General features: G+C 37.6%; 1 protein-coding gene and 1 long non-coding RNA gene across 3 annotated transcripts in view; both read right to left on the minus strand.

Annotated features, from left to right (window-relative positions):
* Positions 1–16,771, minus strand: part of GUCY1A2 (guanylate cyclase 1 soluble subunit alpha 2) — a 431,189-nt gene that overhangs the window by 192,820 nt on the left and 221,598 nt on the right. The gene's annotated exons all lie outside the window — the stretch shown is intronic.
* LOC113614285 (uncharacterized) lies at positions 11,098–15,640 on the minus strand. Its single transcript, XR_003430568.1, has 3 exons — positions 15,630–15,640; positions 11,257–11,260; positions 11,098–11,216 (listed from the first exon to the last, which is right to left on the minus strand). It is a non-coding gene; the product is annotated as an uncharacterized LOC113614285 (long non-coding RNA).

Genomic DNA, 16,771 nt, shown 5'->3' on the forward strand with positions numbered 1-16,771 from the left:
AGAAACTATAATAAACAGTTATGAATATTAGATTATAGTTCTGTTAATTGTCTTTGAGGTTTTGTTTTTCCAAATATAAACTGAAATGGATCTTGAATTCTTCTAGTTTCCTCAAATATTTGGCTACAACTATTCAATCTAATGTTTCCAGTTTTTCTCTCAATTTTGACTTGAAATCATTGCAAGCTAAAACTGCCCTCTTCCTGAAGCCCAGCAAACTGAAGCTGAACAACTTGGTATAAACTTAAGAGAGATCACCACAATAGCCCATGTTTAGACAATCTCTTTGTTACTGTATAAGCCACTCAGAAAGTTAACCTGAATGCTAGATGACATCATCAGGGACATTTTAAACTGCAAAAGATACTTTGAGCCTGACATCTAAAAATCTTCTCCACTGGTAGCTCTCAGGACTCAGACACTGGGTTAATAATTTTCTTGAACTATTATCCTTTGTTTTTCTTTTGTATCCATAGAAATGGTCTTTATTAAATACCTGACTGCTTGCACTGTATAGGCCAAACTTTGGGACCCCATATGAATCACTGTCTCCTGAAATGAGTAACTGAACTGACCTATTGTCAGGACCAAGAGATTGGCTCAGTGTGTGATAAAGCAGTCTATCAACTCAATTTCTGAATCCTGAAACTTCTTAAAGGAGGTTTCAAAAGCAGAACTGTAGGGGAGCAAAATGTGCCACGCCAAAATGTCTTTTTGGCATTTGGATTGTTTTGAGCTGTAAACAATCAAGGCCCAAAAGGCTCAGGAAGAAAGTTTCACCTTCCCTCTAACTGCCTAAAGAAACTAGATAGAGAATCTGTTCCAGGAAGGGAGTTATCACTATAGATAACTATAGTATGAGCTAGGTGTGGTAGAAATGGAGGAACCTAGCAAAGGGACACCTCTCTGTGTCCCATTGTCTCTGCATGGCCTGGCAAACATTTGTTCACCAAACATTTTCTTTTCCATCTCCATGTCAATTGCCTTCCTCCCCGTTGAAGTCTCAAACGACTGCCCCCAAATCCTCTTTTTTCCTTTAGCTGAAATTGTATTTAAAGATTTCAGCCATTTTGGCACGTTACTCAGTTTTCCAGGGTCTCTCCCATGTATACATGTTATTAAACTTTTGTTTGATTTTTTCTTGTTAATCTGTCTCATGCCAGTTTAATTTTAAACCAGCCAGAAGGACCTACAAGGGTAGAGGAATATTTCTTTTTCCCAGATACTCTTATTTACCATTATGCCCCAATGCCTAGCCTAGTACTTAGAACACAGTAGGTGACAAATAATTATTTGTTGAAGATAAATCAATAAATATATACATAGAATTTAGCATTACACTCACACATATTTTACATTCAACAAATATCAGTCCCTAACATAAGCTCAATTTTTATGCCCCCCCTTCCTAAAATTTATATGTAGAAACTTAATCCCCAGTGTGATGGTATTTGGATGTGGGACATTCGGGAGATGATTAAATGATGAGAACAGAGCCTTCATGAATAGATTAGTGCCCTTATAAAGGAGACAGAGAGGGGCAGAGAGCTCCCTTGCCCCTTCTACCATGTAAGGACACAGCAAAAGACAGCCATCTATGAACCAGGAAGTGGTCCTTCACTTGATGCTAAATCTGCTTATGCATTGATGTTGGATTTCCCAGGCTTCCAGAACTGTGAGAAATAAGTTTTTGTTGTTTATAAGCCACCCAGTCTATGGTATTTTTGTTATAGGAGACTGAATGGACTAAGACACTCCTCTTCCTTCCTCTCACAGCAAATTTCCAAGATACTCTCCATCCTTTGTCTTCTTTCATATGAATGAATCTAGATGGAGTCAACTGCTTGTACTGTTTCTTAATTCACTGCTATTTCCCACAGATATTATTATTTTGAATTATGAATAGCAAAATTTCCCAACAATAATTTGCTAAGCACATTTTATGTGTAACTATAACAAAAATATAAGACCAATACCATTGTTCCCATTTTATAGAAGCAGAAGAGGGCTCAGATAGGTTTTGTGACTTTAAGTGATGAGGACAGAAAATATGATTTTTAAGCTTGATATCCAATACTCTTTCCCCTACACTTAGCTATCACTGTAGTGTCATGCACAAGGACTTCAACAGCTCTCTCTGGCCTCTCCCTTATGGTCAAAGGACCTCCTTTATCAGAGAGCTGAAATATGCCCTATTGTTTATGAGGCAGTGACACTAGTAATGGAATTTGATAAGTGGAAAAGGAGAGACACAATATTTTCCTTTGATGACAGCAGAAAAATATCTATACAATATCAAAGGAAAATATGAAATTAAAACATATTGCTTTGAACTATCTTAAGAACAGCATTATTTTAACAGACGGCTTTCATATACTACAATACAGGCACACACACACACACACACACACACACACACACACACACATGCACACACAGCTGGATCAACAGTTTAATAAGAATTTTGCTTCAGCTAATTTCCTGCAGTTTTCAAGCTTATTCAAAGCCATATTAACGATTTTAAAACTTGAAAAATTAATCAAACTGTACACACAGTTACAATCGAATACTTGAATTTAAGAAAACAAAGTTAAATTTTCATTTTCCCACATTAAATATGTTTACAAATATAAATAAACCCACATTATTTTAAACTCACCATATATGAATAACTTACTAATAGGGTGTAATTAGACATGGTTTGCACTTTGGGAACATTTTCCTAGCCAACTACATATAATTCCAAAATTGAGTATTTAGAATATTAGAATCCTGTGAACTTAGAATGAAGTGAACTTTGAGAATTTATTTTACCTGTCTTATCAAAAGATTGTAGCTTGTGTTTGAATTACTCCAGTGACCAGAGCATATGGCTTCAGACAATCTATTTTATTGTTGGCAACACTGACTTTCATAAGGATCTTCTACTGTGCTAAAATTATTTTTTTTAACTTCTGCATACAGATCCTCTTTACCCTCCTGGAGTCAAAAAGGACAAGACTTTATGAAGTCTAACACAAATTAAAAATTAGTGCAGACCTTTCGAATGCTTTGTAAAAGTAATGATAGTTATATTCTTAACTCTAGGCTAAAATTCAAATTGCAACTTAAAAATTCAAACTGATCCTTGAACTATTAATTATATCAAGGACCTCATGTTCATAATAAAGGTCTTTGGCTACTAGCTCTTTACACCCTCTGAACAGAATTGTGATATACCATTACTCTCATTTTGTAGAAATTTTCCTGGTGATTGTCAAAGTTATTGAATACAGAATACTGATTTATGAAATATATGTATAGAAATGCTAGAGCAATCTTTGGTCACAGGTCTGCATCTAATTAGTTAGGAATACTAGCTATCTGATACGTGAATGATTTCAGCCATTGTTTTCTAAATTATGAGCATTTAGTTGAATCAGAAGTAAATTCAAATAACATCTCCATCACTTATAAACTCATATTCATAAGGGACATAATAACACCTATCCCACAAATTTGTTCTGGAAAATAAATAAGATGTCACAATTAAGGTATCCAGCACTGTGTCTGGAAAACTGTTTGTATTTAGTAAATGTGAATTCAACTCCTTCAGTTCTATTTTGCTTTAAGGAATTTGTACTTTTAAAATCACTGTTGTTAAGTGGTGACTACTGGGATAATTATGTATAGGATTTCTGCTAAATAACAGCATTAATTAAAGGTTTGGTGGAAAAGGTAACAGAAATAATCCAATTTGCAGATTGCATTGAGACTATCCATCTGTTAAGTGAGACGTAACTGTCCTGTTTAGAAGATTGATCTCCATTTTAGTAAACTCATTGAAAACCCAAGTATTATAAACCTTGATGGAAACATAACTGACATATTCACATTCTAGAGTTTGCCAGAAATCCTCTGGTAAATGACCTCAGGGTAAATGACCTCAGGGTAAAAGAAATGACTATTTAATGACAATAATTCTTTATAAAGAAAGTTAGTATTTGTAAATGATTTTTAAAAAATAAACATATTAGAGTAAGTAATTAACTAGATAGTGAAACTTAAAATTGCAAAATGTACCCAAATGAAAAACTAGTTTCTCGTACTGTTCTGTTAAAGGTCTTAGTGACAATAAGCACAAACATGCAGTCTGAGCTAAGAACTTAATTCACTATATGCCCAGAAATAACCATTTGAGAAATGATGGTTCATATTTACACTTACTACCATGGACAAGACATTGTAATAAGCATTTTTACATATATTTCATTTAAAGGCTCAAAAAGTATAACTATGAGGTAGATAAAATTAGTTTGTTTACAGATGGTGAAACTGAAGCAGAGGTAAAATAAGTGGTTAAAAGTTGAAAGATAAGAATTCCAAATCGTTTATTTAAAATAATTATTTTACGTATCAACAGATATGTAAAAGAGAGACAGTGTGTAATGACACACACTCCATAAAGCCAGTGAAAAAATTTTCACTTGAATCATGAAGTAACATTTATCTTTATAAATATAAGAAACTCTAGCAACATGGGCCAAAGAAAACTTGCAAGAGACTTATATCATAGATTTCCAGACTGTTTTTAGAATTGATATACATTCCTTGGTGTCTTATTCCATTCAGGCCGCTATAACAAAATATCATAGATTGGGTGACTTAAAAAACAGAAATTTGTTTCTCACAGTTGTGGAGGCTGGGAAATCCAAGATCAAAGTGCTGGCTAATTTGGTTCACTGGTGAAAGCTCCCTTCCTGGCTCGCATATGACCACCTTATCCCTGTGTTCTCACATGGCAGAAAGAGAGCAAATTCTGGTCACTTTCTCCTTTTATATGGACACGGATCTCACCATGGGGTCCCTTCCTCATAATCTTATTTAAATATAATTACCCTTCCAAAGACCCCACCTCCAAATACCATTGTACTGGGGGTTAGGGTTTCAAAAATGAATTTTGAGAGAACACACTCAGTCCATAAAATTAGTTACTATAAAAATCAAAAACATCAATCTCTTAGCAGTTGCCATCACTCTTTAGAAAATTGAAATCAGGACAGGGGCTAAGATGGCAGAGTAGAAAACCCCCGAAAGACCTCATCTCACAAGCCCACTAAATTTACAACAGAACAACCATTGATGAAAAAGATCAGAACCAACAGAAAATATTTTCTACAACTAAAGTTATAAAGAAAGAACCATAATGGGATATGTAGAAGAGGCAGAGTCACGATATAAGCAAGTCTCATACTGCTGGATGGATGACTTAGAAACAGGAGAAAAATTTCTATTCAGAGGTTCTCTCAAAGGAGAGAGGAGTCTGAAACCCATGTTGGGCTCTCCAGCCTAGGGGTCCTGAACCAGGAATACAAACCCCAGAACATTTGGCTTTGAAGGCCAGGAGCTTACTTTGGGGAGTCCCAGGGGGCTGTGGAAAAGGAGACTTCACTCTTAAAGGATGCTCGCAAAATCTACTGCACTTCAGGAACCAGGGCAGAGTCAGTAACTTTAAAGGAGTCTGGATAAGACCTACCTGCTGATCTGGAGAATCTTCTGGAGAGGCAGAAGGTAAATGTAGCTTACTCTGGGAATATAAACACTGGCAGCAGTCATTTTGGGGACCTTGTTCCACCACATGGACGCTGGTGCTGGCAATTGCCATTTTGGAATCCTCCCCTCTCTTATTAGCCTAATAACCCCAGCTTCACCTCTACCCTATGGCCTGTATGCATCAATACTAGGATGCCTTAGGCCAAGCAACTACTGGGCAGGGAGACAGCCCCACCCACTAGCAGACAGGCTGCCTTACCCTGAACCCACAGCCACCCCTTGACACAGCCTTGCCCCCCAGAAGTCCCAGGACCTAGACTTGGGGAACAAGCATGAGATTTGCAACCCCCAGTGTCCTCTAGCCAGAGAATGCAGGACACAGCTCCACCCACCACTTGTAAGGACCAGCCCCAGAATCCCAGCCCCACCCACTAGCTATCCAGCTTCAGCCTAGGCAACCAGCCTCACCCACCAGCAGGCAGACACCAGCCACAGGACAACCATGGCCCCAGAGCTGGTGGATCCAGCCCCCCCACCAGCAGAACACCACCTGCCCTGGGACTAGCTGGGCATTGGTCCTGCCCACTAGCAGGCCAACACAAGCTTCAGGACACCCCAAACACTCCAGATCACAAAGTCAGCTGTATCAGGAACTGGCACCACTCACTATCAGTCCAACTCCAGATGTGGGACCTCTGGGGCTTATAGCCAGACCTCAGGACACAGCTCTGCCCACCAGTTGGCTGGCACTAGCCCCAGAACCTGGCTTTACCCACCAGTGGGAATACATCAGCCCTGGGGACTCCTGGACCACAACTCCAATCATCAGTGAGCCAGCTCTAGCCCCAGGGGCCCCAGGGTTCTGCAGCCAGCTGCCTCATGACACAGCCTCATCAAACAGCAGCCAGAAGGCCCTCACAAGGCAGGGTTGGGCAACCAACCCCACGGGGGGGGTCAACCAAGTCTACAAGACCTCACATAGTAGTCAGCACACCACAACAGAAGACGTCCCTAGTGGACAACCCTAGAGCATGTAGCCCTAGTGATGAGGGTGGGGGGCACTGCCAGGACATCTTCTACAAAAGGCCATCTCTCCAAGGTTGGGAAACATAACCAACCTACCAGATAGAAAGAAATAAAAGCAGCAATTTAGGCAAAATGAGGAAGCAGAGGAATATTTCCAAAAGATGGAACAAGATAAAACCCCAGAAGAAGAACTAATTGAAGTGGAAATAGGCAATCTATCCAAGAAAGACTTCACTGTAATGATTTTAAAGATGATCAAAGAACACTTGAGAAGAATGGAGGCACAGAAGTGAGAAGTTAGGAGTTTTAAACAAAGAGTCAGAAAATATAAAGAAGAACCAAACAGAGATGAAGAACACAATAACTAAAATAAAAAATGCACTAGAAGGAATCAAAAGTAGACTAAATGATACAGAGGAACGGCTCAGTGAGCTGGAAGATAGAGTAGTGGAAATCACTGACACTGAACAGAAAAAAGAAAAAAAAAAGAAAAGAAATATGGGCCATTTAAGAGACCTCTGGGACAACATCACAGGCACTAATATTTGCATTATAGATGTCCCAGAAGGAGAAGAGACCAAGAAAGATGCTGAGAACATATTTGAAGAAATGAGCACTTGAAAACTTCCTAAACCTTGGAAGGAAAACAGACATCTAAGTCCAGGCAGCACAGAGAGTTCCAAACAGGAATATTAAAAGCAGCAATGGAGGGGTTTCCCTGGTGGTGCAGTGGTTAAGAATCCGCCTGCCAATGCAGGGACACGGGTTCAAACCCTGGTCCAGGAAGATCCCACATGCTGCAGAGCAACTAAGCCCCTGTACCACAACTACTGAGCCTATGTTCTAGAGCCTGCAAGCCACAACTACTGAGCTCAAGCACCACAACTACTGAAGCCCACATGCCTAGAGCCTGTGTTCCACAACAAGAGAAGCCACTGCAATGAGAAGCCCACACACCACAATGAAGAGTAACTCCCACTCGATGCAACTAGAGAAAGTCCAAGTGCAGCAATGAAGACCCAACACAGCCAAAAAAAATAAATAAATTTATTAAAAAAAAAAGCAGCAATAGAAAAGCAACAAGTTACATACAAGGGAACTCCCATAAAGCTATAAACTGACTTTTCAGCAGAAACTCTGCAGGCCAGAAGGGATGTTATATATTTAAAGTAATGTTATATTTAAAGTGATGAAAGGGGAAAATCTACAACCAAGAACACTCTATATGGTAAGGCTCTTGTTCAGATATGATGGAGAGATCAAAAAGTTGTATAGACTAGCAAAAGCTAAAAAAGTTCAGCACCTTTAAGACATCTTTACAAGAAATGTTAAAGGGACTTCTCTAAGCAAAAAAGAAAAGGCCACAACTAGAAAAATAAAAACAGTGAAAGGAAAAATCTCATTGGTAAAGGCAAACACAGTAAATCATCTGAGCACAAAGCTAGGAAAGCTAATAGACAAAACTAGTAAAATCATCTATACCCACAGTAGGAACTTACCAAATACAGAAAATAGTCAGGTGTAAAATATGATGTCAAAAACACTAATCATGAGGGGAGGAGAGTACAAGTGCAAGGTTGCCATAAGACACTTGAAATTAAGAAATCAGCAACTTAAAACAATCATACATATACATATATACCTCATGGTAACCACAAACTAAAAATCTATAATAGATATATACACAAAAAATAAATAAAATCCAAACACAACACTAAAGATAGTCATTAAATCGCCAGAGGAAATTACTAAAGAAGAAGGAACAAAAAAGAACTATAAAATAACTTCAAAACAATTAACAAAATGCAGTAAGAATATACATATAAATAATTACTTTAAATGTAAATGATTTAAATGCCCAATCAGAAGACAGAAACTGGCTGAATGGATACAAAAACAAGACTTGTATATATGCTGCCTACAAGGGACTCAATTCTGATCTGACACACACAGACTAAAAGTGAGGAGATGGAAAAAGGTATTTTTTGCAAATGGAATGAAAAGAAAGCCAGAATAGCAATACTTATGTCAAACAAAATAGACTCTAAAACAAAGACTGTTACAAGAGATAAAGGACATTACATAATGATCAAAGGATCAATCCAAGAAGAAGATATAACAATTGTAAATATATATACACCCAACATAGAAGCACCCAAATACATAAAGCAAATATTAACAGAGATAAAGAAAGAAATAGACAGTTACACAATAATTGTAGGGGACTTCAACATCCCACTTATGTCAATGGACAAATCATCCAGACAGAAAATCAATAAGGAAACACTGACCTAAAATGACACACTAGAGCAGATGGATTTAATAAATATATACAGAACATTCCATCCCAAAGCAGTAGAATACATGTTCTTTTAAAGTGCACATGGAATATTCTCCAGGATAGAACACATGCTAGGACATAAAACAAGCCTTGGCAAGTTTAAGAAAACTGAACTTATATTAAGCCTCATTTCTAACCAACACCACTATGAGATTAGAAATCAACTACAATAAAATAAAAGCAAAACCCACAAACACATGGAGGCTAAACAATATACTACTGAACAACAAATGGATCACTGAAGAAATCAAAGAGGAAATAAAAAATACCTGGAGGTAAATGAAAACGAAAACAGAATGATCCAAAATTTATGGGATGCAGCAAAAGCAGTTGTAAGAGGGAAGTTTATAGTGATACAAGCTTACCTCAAGAAATAAGAAAAATCTCAAGAAAGAGTCCAGAAATAAGCCCATGCACTATGGTCAACTAATCTATGACAAAAGAGACAAGAATATACAATGGAGAAAAGACAGCCTCTTCAAAAAGTGCTGCTGGGAAAATTGGACAAGTACACATAAAACAATGAAATTAGAATAGTTTCTAGCTGTATATGATATGCAAAATAAACTCAAAATTCACTAAAGACCTGAAAGTGAGACCTGAAACCATAAAACTAGAAGAAAACATTGGCATAACACTCTTTGAAGTAAATAACAGCAATATTTTTTTGGATATGTCTCCTAAGGCAAAGGAAACAAAAGCAAAAATAAATAAATGGGACCTAGTTAAACTAAACAGCTCTGGGAATGATGCCCAGAGTCTCTGAGAACTGGAGGGGCTCTCACTCCTCTTAGAGATTAAATATATAAAGCTTTCTTCATATCAATTCATCAGTGCCCACATGTCTTCCTTCTTTGACTAATCTGTGGAAGGACTGACTTGTATGAGTGGCAACAGGTGGAGCCAGAGTTAACTTTTCAAAGTTTTCTGGGACTCAGCAAATAGGATACGTAAGTAGCTACATTTTATGACTTCATGTGATTATTTCTGAAGTTCTGGAGGGAAAGACAGGGTGACTCACCCTTGCTTCTTCCTGCCGTGCATCTCCCCAACATCTGATGTCACTGTAAGCCAGAGCATCCCTGTTGTGTGCAAAGCACACTTTACAATTCTAGTGCTTTTAAAAATGTTTGAATATCTCTTTTGTATCTTTTTCTTTATATTAGATTTAGGCCAGGCATTCTACCACACTCACACTTCACCCAGAGAGGATGGGCTTGGCATCCAAGTCCTTGGGCCTGAAAGAACAATGGAAGAAAGAATTCATGCCACTCTGTAATTATTGAAAATTTTAAGTTTAGGATAAAATATATGACTCATCAATGATTGTTGGTCACTGGAACTATGGAAACAAACTAGGGACAAATTCATAGAAGGGGGAAAATAAGAATGGAGAACATAGAGGGATGATGGTTGAGATCATTGGCTCTGTGCGTGGGGGGAAATACTGACATCCTTACCACAAACCATCACAAAAAACAGATTCTAGATGGATTCGAGATACCAGATATTAAAAACAAAGTTATGAATGTTTTAGAACAAAATGTAAGCGACTCTGATTATAGCCTTGTGATATGAAGGAGTTCTTAAGAATAAAAAGATCATAAAATAAAATACCAAGAAGTAAGATTCTTCCAAAATAAAAACCTTTTATTTAAAAACCATACACAAGCTGCATTGGTCCTGGGGGCATAGGAGGGAGGGTGGGGAGATCAGGAGGCGCCCTCAGGGACAGGGGGAGCAGGAGAGGAGAAGAGGGCATTTGCCCCACCCATTTGAGCCAGGAAGCCTGCTGGGCTCCCAGGTGAGGTACCTTGCCCTCTGAGACCAGGGGTGGGAGACACACCTGGGCCCCTTCTGTTCCTTGAGCCTAAGCCACACCTCCCACAGCCCCCAGGGCATTTTCCAGGCTGTGGGTCATAAGCATAGGCCGTGCCCACTGCCCAAACCTCGCCCTTGGTTAGGCCCCACCCTCCACAGCCAAGGCCCTTTCCCCACTTTTCCTTTCTTTCTTTCTTATTTTTTCTTTACCCATCTCCTCCCTTTTATTATGGTAAAAAAGTACTGATGAACCTTCCAGTTGTTGATTAATCTATATTTTTATTTTTATATTCTTTCTACAATATTTGTTAGTTTCCTAGTCTAATTATTTTTTTACTTTGTTATTGTTCTGTTATTTTTTTTCCTTTTTTGCCACCCCATGTGGCTTGTGGGATCTTGGTTCATGAGCCAGGGGTCGGGCTGAAGCTCCTGTGGTGGGAGCTCGGAATCCGAACCACTGGACTAACAGAGAACCTCAGTCCCCAGGGAATATTCACTAGAATATCTCACAGAGGTCCTCATCTCAGCACCAAGACTCAGCTCTACCCAACAGTCTACAAACTACAGTGTTAGAAGCCTCTGGCCAAACAACCAGTAAGACAGGAACATAATCCCACTCTTAAAAAAAAAAAAATGAGATGACAAAAAAATATGTCACAGATGAAGGAGCAAGGTAAAAACCTACAAGACCAAATAGATGAAGAGGAAATAAGCAATCTACCTGAAAATGAATTCAGCGATGATAGTAAAGATGATCCAGAATCTCGGAAATAGAATGCAGGCACAGATTGAAGATACAAGAAATGTTTAACAAAGATCTAGAAGAAGTAAAGAACGAAGAAACAGAGGTGAACAACACAATAAATGAAATGAAAAATACACTAGAAGGAATCAGTAACAGAGTAACCGAGGCAGAAGAAAGAATAAGTGAGCTGGAGACAAAATGGTGGAAATAACTGCTGAGGATCAGAATAAAGAAAAAAGAATGAAAAGAATTGAAGACAATCTCAGAGACCTCTGGGAAATACAAAATGCACCAACATTTGAATTATATGGGTCCAGAAGAAGAAGAGAAAAAGAAAGAGTCTGAGAAAATATTTGAAGAGGTTATAGTCGAAAACTTCACTAACGTGAGAAAGGAAATAGTCACCCAAGTTCAGGAAGAAAAGGGAGTCCCATACAGGATAAACCCTAGGAAAAACACACCAAGACACATATTAATCAAACTACCAAAAATCAAATTTAAAGAAAAAATATTAAATGCAGCAAGGGGAAAAAAAAAAAAAGCATACAAGGGAAGCCCCATAAGGTTATCAATGGATTTTTCAGCAGAAACCCTGCAGGCCAGAAAGGAGTGGCAGGATATACTTAAAGTGATGAAAGAAAACCTACAACCAAGATTACTCTACCCAGCAAGGATCTCATTCAGTTTTGATGGAGAAATCAAAAGCTTTTCAGACCAGCAAAAGCTAAGAGAATTCAGCACCACCAAACCAGCTTTAGAACAAATGCTAAAGAAACTTCTCTAGGAGGGAAACACAAAAGAAGAAAAAGACCCACAAAAACAAAGCCAAACAATTAAGAAAATAGTAATAGAAACATACATATCGATAATAACCTTGAACGTAAATGTATTAAATGCCTTAACCAAAAGACACAGAATGGCTGAATGGATACAAAAACAAGACCCATATATATGCTGTCTACAAGAGACCCACTTCAGACCTAGTGACACATACAACCTGAAAGTGAAGGAATGGAAAAAGTTATTCCATGCAAATGGAAATCAAAAGAAAGCTGGAGTAGCAATACTCATATTAGATAAAATAGACTTTAAAATAAAGACTGTTACAAGAGATAAGGGAGGACACTACATAATGATCAAAGGATCAATCCCAGAAGAAGATATGACAATTATAAATGTTTATGCACTCAACAGAGGAGCACCTCAATACATAAGGCAAATGCTAACAACCATGAAAGGAGAAATTGACAGTAACACAAAAATAGTAGGGGACATTAACACCCCACTTTCACCAATGGACAGATCATCCAAACAGAAAATAAATGAGGAAACACAAGCTTTATATGACACAATAGATCAGATAGATTTAATTGATATTTATAGAACATTCCACCCCAAAGTGGCAGAATATACTTTCTTCTCAAGTGTACATGGAACATTCTCCAGGATAGATCATAACTTGGGTCACAGATCAAGCCTCAGAAAATTTAAGAGAATTGAAATAGTATCAAGCATCATTTCTGACCACAACACTATGATATTGGAAATCAATTACAGGGAAAAAAAAACTGAAAACAACACAAATACATGGAGGCTAAACAGTGCGCTATTAAATAACCAAGAGACCCCTGAAGAAATCAAACAAGAAATTAAAAAATACATAGACAAAGGACAATGAAAACATGATGACCCTAAACCTATGGGACACAGCAAAAGAGGTTCTAAGTGCAAAGTTTATAGCAATTCAATCTCACCTCAAGAAGCAAGAAACACCTCAAATAAACAATCTAACCCTACACTTAAAACAACTAGAGAAAGAAGAACAAAGAAAACCCAAAGTCAGTAGAAGGAAAGAAATCATAAAGATCAGAGCAGAAATAACTGAAATAGAAATGAAGAAAATAATAGCAAAGATCAATAAAAATAAAAGCTTGTTGTTTGAGAAGGTAAACAAAATTGATAAACCATTAGCCAGACTCATCAAGAAAAAAAGGGAGAGGATGAAATTCAATAAAATTAGAAATGAAAAAGGAAAAATCACAACTGACAGTGCAGAAATACAAAGGATTTAAGAGACTACTACAAACAACTATATGACAATAAAATGGACAACCTGGAAGAAATGGACAACTTCTTGGAAAATTAAAAATTTCCAAGACTGAACCAGGAAGAATTAGAAAACATAAACAGACCTATCACAAGTAATGAAATTGAAACTGTAATCAAAAATATTCCAACAAAAAAGAGTCCAGGATCAGATGGCTTCACAGGCAAATTCTATCAAACATTTAGAGCAGAGATAACACTGATCCTTTTCAAACTCCTCCAAAAATTGCAGAGTGAGAAACACTCCAAATTCATTCTATGAAGCCACAATCACCTTGATACCAAAACCAGAAAAAGAAATCAGAAGAAAAGAAAATTACAGACCAATATCACTGATGAACATAGATGCAAAAATCCTGAACAAAATACTAGCAAACAGAATCCAACAACACATTAAAAGGATCATACACCATGAACAAGTGGAATTTATCCCAGGGTTGCAAGGATTCTTCAATATACACAAACCAATCAATGTGATACACCACATTAACAAACTAAGGAAAGAAAACCATATGATCATCTCAATAGATGCAGAAAAATATTTTGACAAAATTCAACACCCATTTACGATAAAAATTCTCCAGAAAATGGGCATAGGGCATAGAGGGAGCCTAACTCATAATAAAGGCCATATACAACAAACCCAAAGCAAGCATCATACTCAATGTTGAAAAATTGAAAGGATTTCCACTAAGATCAGGAACAAGACAAGGATGTCCACTCCTGCCACTCATATTCAACGTAGTTTTTGAAGCCCTAGCCATGGCATTCAGAGAAGAAAAAGAAATAAAAGGAATCTAAATTGGAAAAGTAGAAGTAAAACTCTCACTGTTTGTAGATGACATGATACTATACATAGAGAATCCTAAAGATGCTACCAGAAAACTACTAGAGCTAATCAATGAATGTGGTAAGGTTGCAGGATACAAAATTAATGCACAGAAATCTCTGGCATTCCTATACACCAACAATGAAAAATCAGAAAGGGAAATTAAGGAAACACTCCCATTTACCATAGAAACATAAAGAATAAAATACCTATGAATAAACCTGCCAATGGAGGCGAAAGACTTGTACTCAGAAAACTATAAAACACTGATGAAAGAAATGAAAGATGACATAAACAGATGGAGAAATATACCATGTTCTTGGATTGGAAGAATCAATATTGTGAAAATGACTATACTACCCAAAGCAATCTACACAATCAATGCAATCCCTATCAAACGACCAATGGCATTTTTCACAGAACTAGAACAAAAAATTTCACAATTTGCATGGAAACACAAAAAACCCCAAATAACCAAAGCAATCTTGGTAAAGAAAATGGAGTTGGAAGGAATCAGGCTCCCCGACTTGAAACTATATCACAAAGCTACAGTAATCAAGACAATATGGTACTGGCACAAAAACAGGAATATATATCAGTGGTACAGGATAGAAAGTGCAGAGAAAAACCCACACACATATGGGCATCTAATTTATGACAAAGGAGGCAAAAATATACAATGAAGAAAAGACAGCCTCTTCAATATGTGGTGCTGGGAAAACTGGACAGCTACATGTAAAAGAATGAAATTAGAACACTCCCTAACACCATACACAAAAATAAACTCCGAATGGATTAAAGACTTAAATGTAAGACCAGACACTATAAAACTCTTAGAGGAAAACATGGGATAAACACTCTATGACATAAACCAAGCAAGATCTTTTTTGATCCACCCCCTAGAGTAATGGAAATAAAAACAAAAATAAACAAATGGGACTTAATTAAACTTAAAAGCTTTTGCACAGCAAAGGAAACCATAAACAAGACAAAAAGACAACCCTCAGAATGGGAGAAAATATTTTCTAATGAAACAACAGACAAAGAATTAATCTCCAAAATATACAAACAGCACATGGAGCACAATATCAAAAAAACAAACAATGCAGTAAAAAATGGACAGAAGACCTAAGTAGTCATTTCACCAAAGAAGACAGACAGATGGCCAAGAGGCACATGAGAAGATGCTCAACATCACTAATCATTAGAGAAATGTAAATCAAAACCACAGTGAGGTATCTCCTCACACAGGTGAGAATGACCATTATCCAAAAATGTAGAAACAATAAATGCTGGAAAGGGTGTGGCGAAAAAGGAACCCTCCTGCACTGTTGGTGGGAATGTAAATTGATACAACCACTATGGAAAACAGTATGGAGGTTTCTTAAAAAACTGAAAATAGAACTACCATATGACCCAGCAGTCCCACTACTGGGCATATACACTTAGAAAACCATAATTCAAAAAGAGACAGGTACCACAATGTTCATTGCAGCACTATTTACAATAGCCAGGACATGGAACCAACCTAAATGTCCATTGACAGGTGAATGGATAAAGAAGATATGGAACATATATACAATGGAATATTACTCTGCCATAAAAAGAAACAAAATTGAGTTATTTGTATTGAGGTGGATGGACCTAGAGTCTGTCATACTGAGTGAAATAAGTCAGAAAGAGAAAAACAAATACCATATGCTAACGTATATATGTGGAATGTAAAAAAAAATAAAATAAAAGGTACTGATTAACCTAGTTGCAGGGTAGGAATAAAGATATAAACATAGAGAATGGACTTGAGGACACAGGGTGGGAGGGGGAAGCTGGGGCAAAGTGAGAGTAGCATCAACATTTATACACTACCAAATGTAAAACAGCTAGTGGGGAGCAGCACAGGGAGATCAGCTCGGTGCTTCGCGCTGATCTAGAGGGGTGGGATAGGGAGGATGGGTGGGAGGCTCAAGAGGGAGGGGAATGGGGACATATGTATGCATATGGCTGGTTCACTTTGTTTTCCAACAGAAACTAATACAGTATTGTGACACAATTATACTCCAATAAATATCTATTAAAAAATATAAAATAAAAACCATAGACATGATTAAAAGACAAAATACAGACTTAAAACTACTTCTCAAAAAAAGAGACATAATTCAGGCTTCTCTGGTGGCGCAGTGGTTGAGAGTCTGCCTGCTGATGCAGGGGACACGGGTTCGTGCCCCAGTCTGGGAAGATCCCACATGCCGCGGAGCAGCTGGGCCTGTGAGCCATGGATGCCGAGCCTGCGTGTCCTGAGCCTGTGCTCCACAACGGGAGAGGCCACAACAGTGATAGGCCCGCGTACCGCAAAAAAAAAAAAAAAAAAAAA

This window comes from Aethalodelphis obliquidens, unplaced genomic scaffold (genome assembly GCF_003676395.1).
Source record: "Aethalodelphis obliquidens isolate GAN/ISIS:26980383/991018 unplaced genomic scaffold, ASM367639v1 scaffold93, whole genome shotgun sequence".
Classification (NCBI taxonomy): domain Eukaryota; kingdom Metazoa; phylum Chordata; class Mammalia; order Artiodactyla; family Delphinidae; genus Aethalodelphis; species Aethalodelphis obliquidens.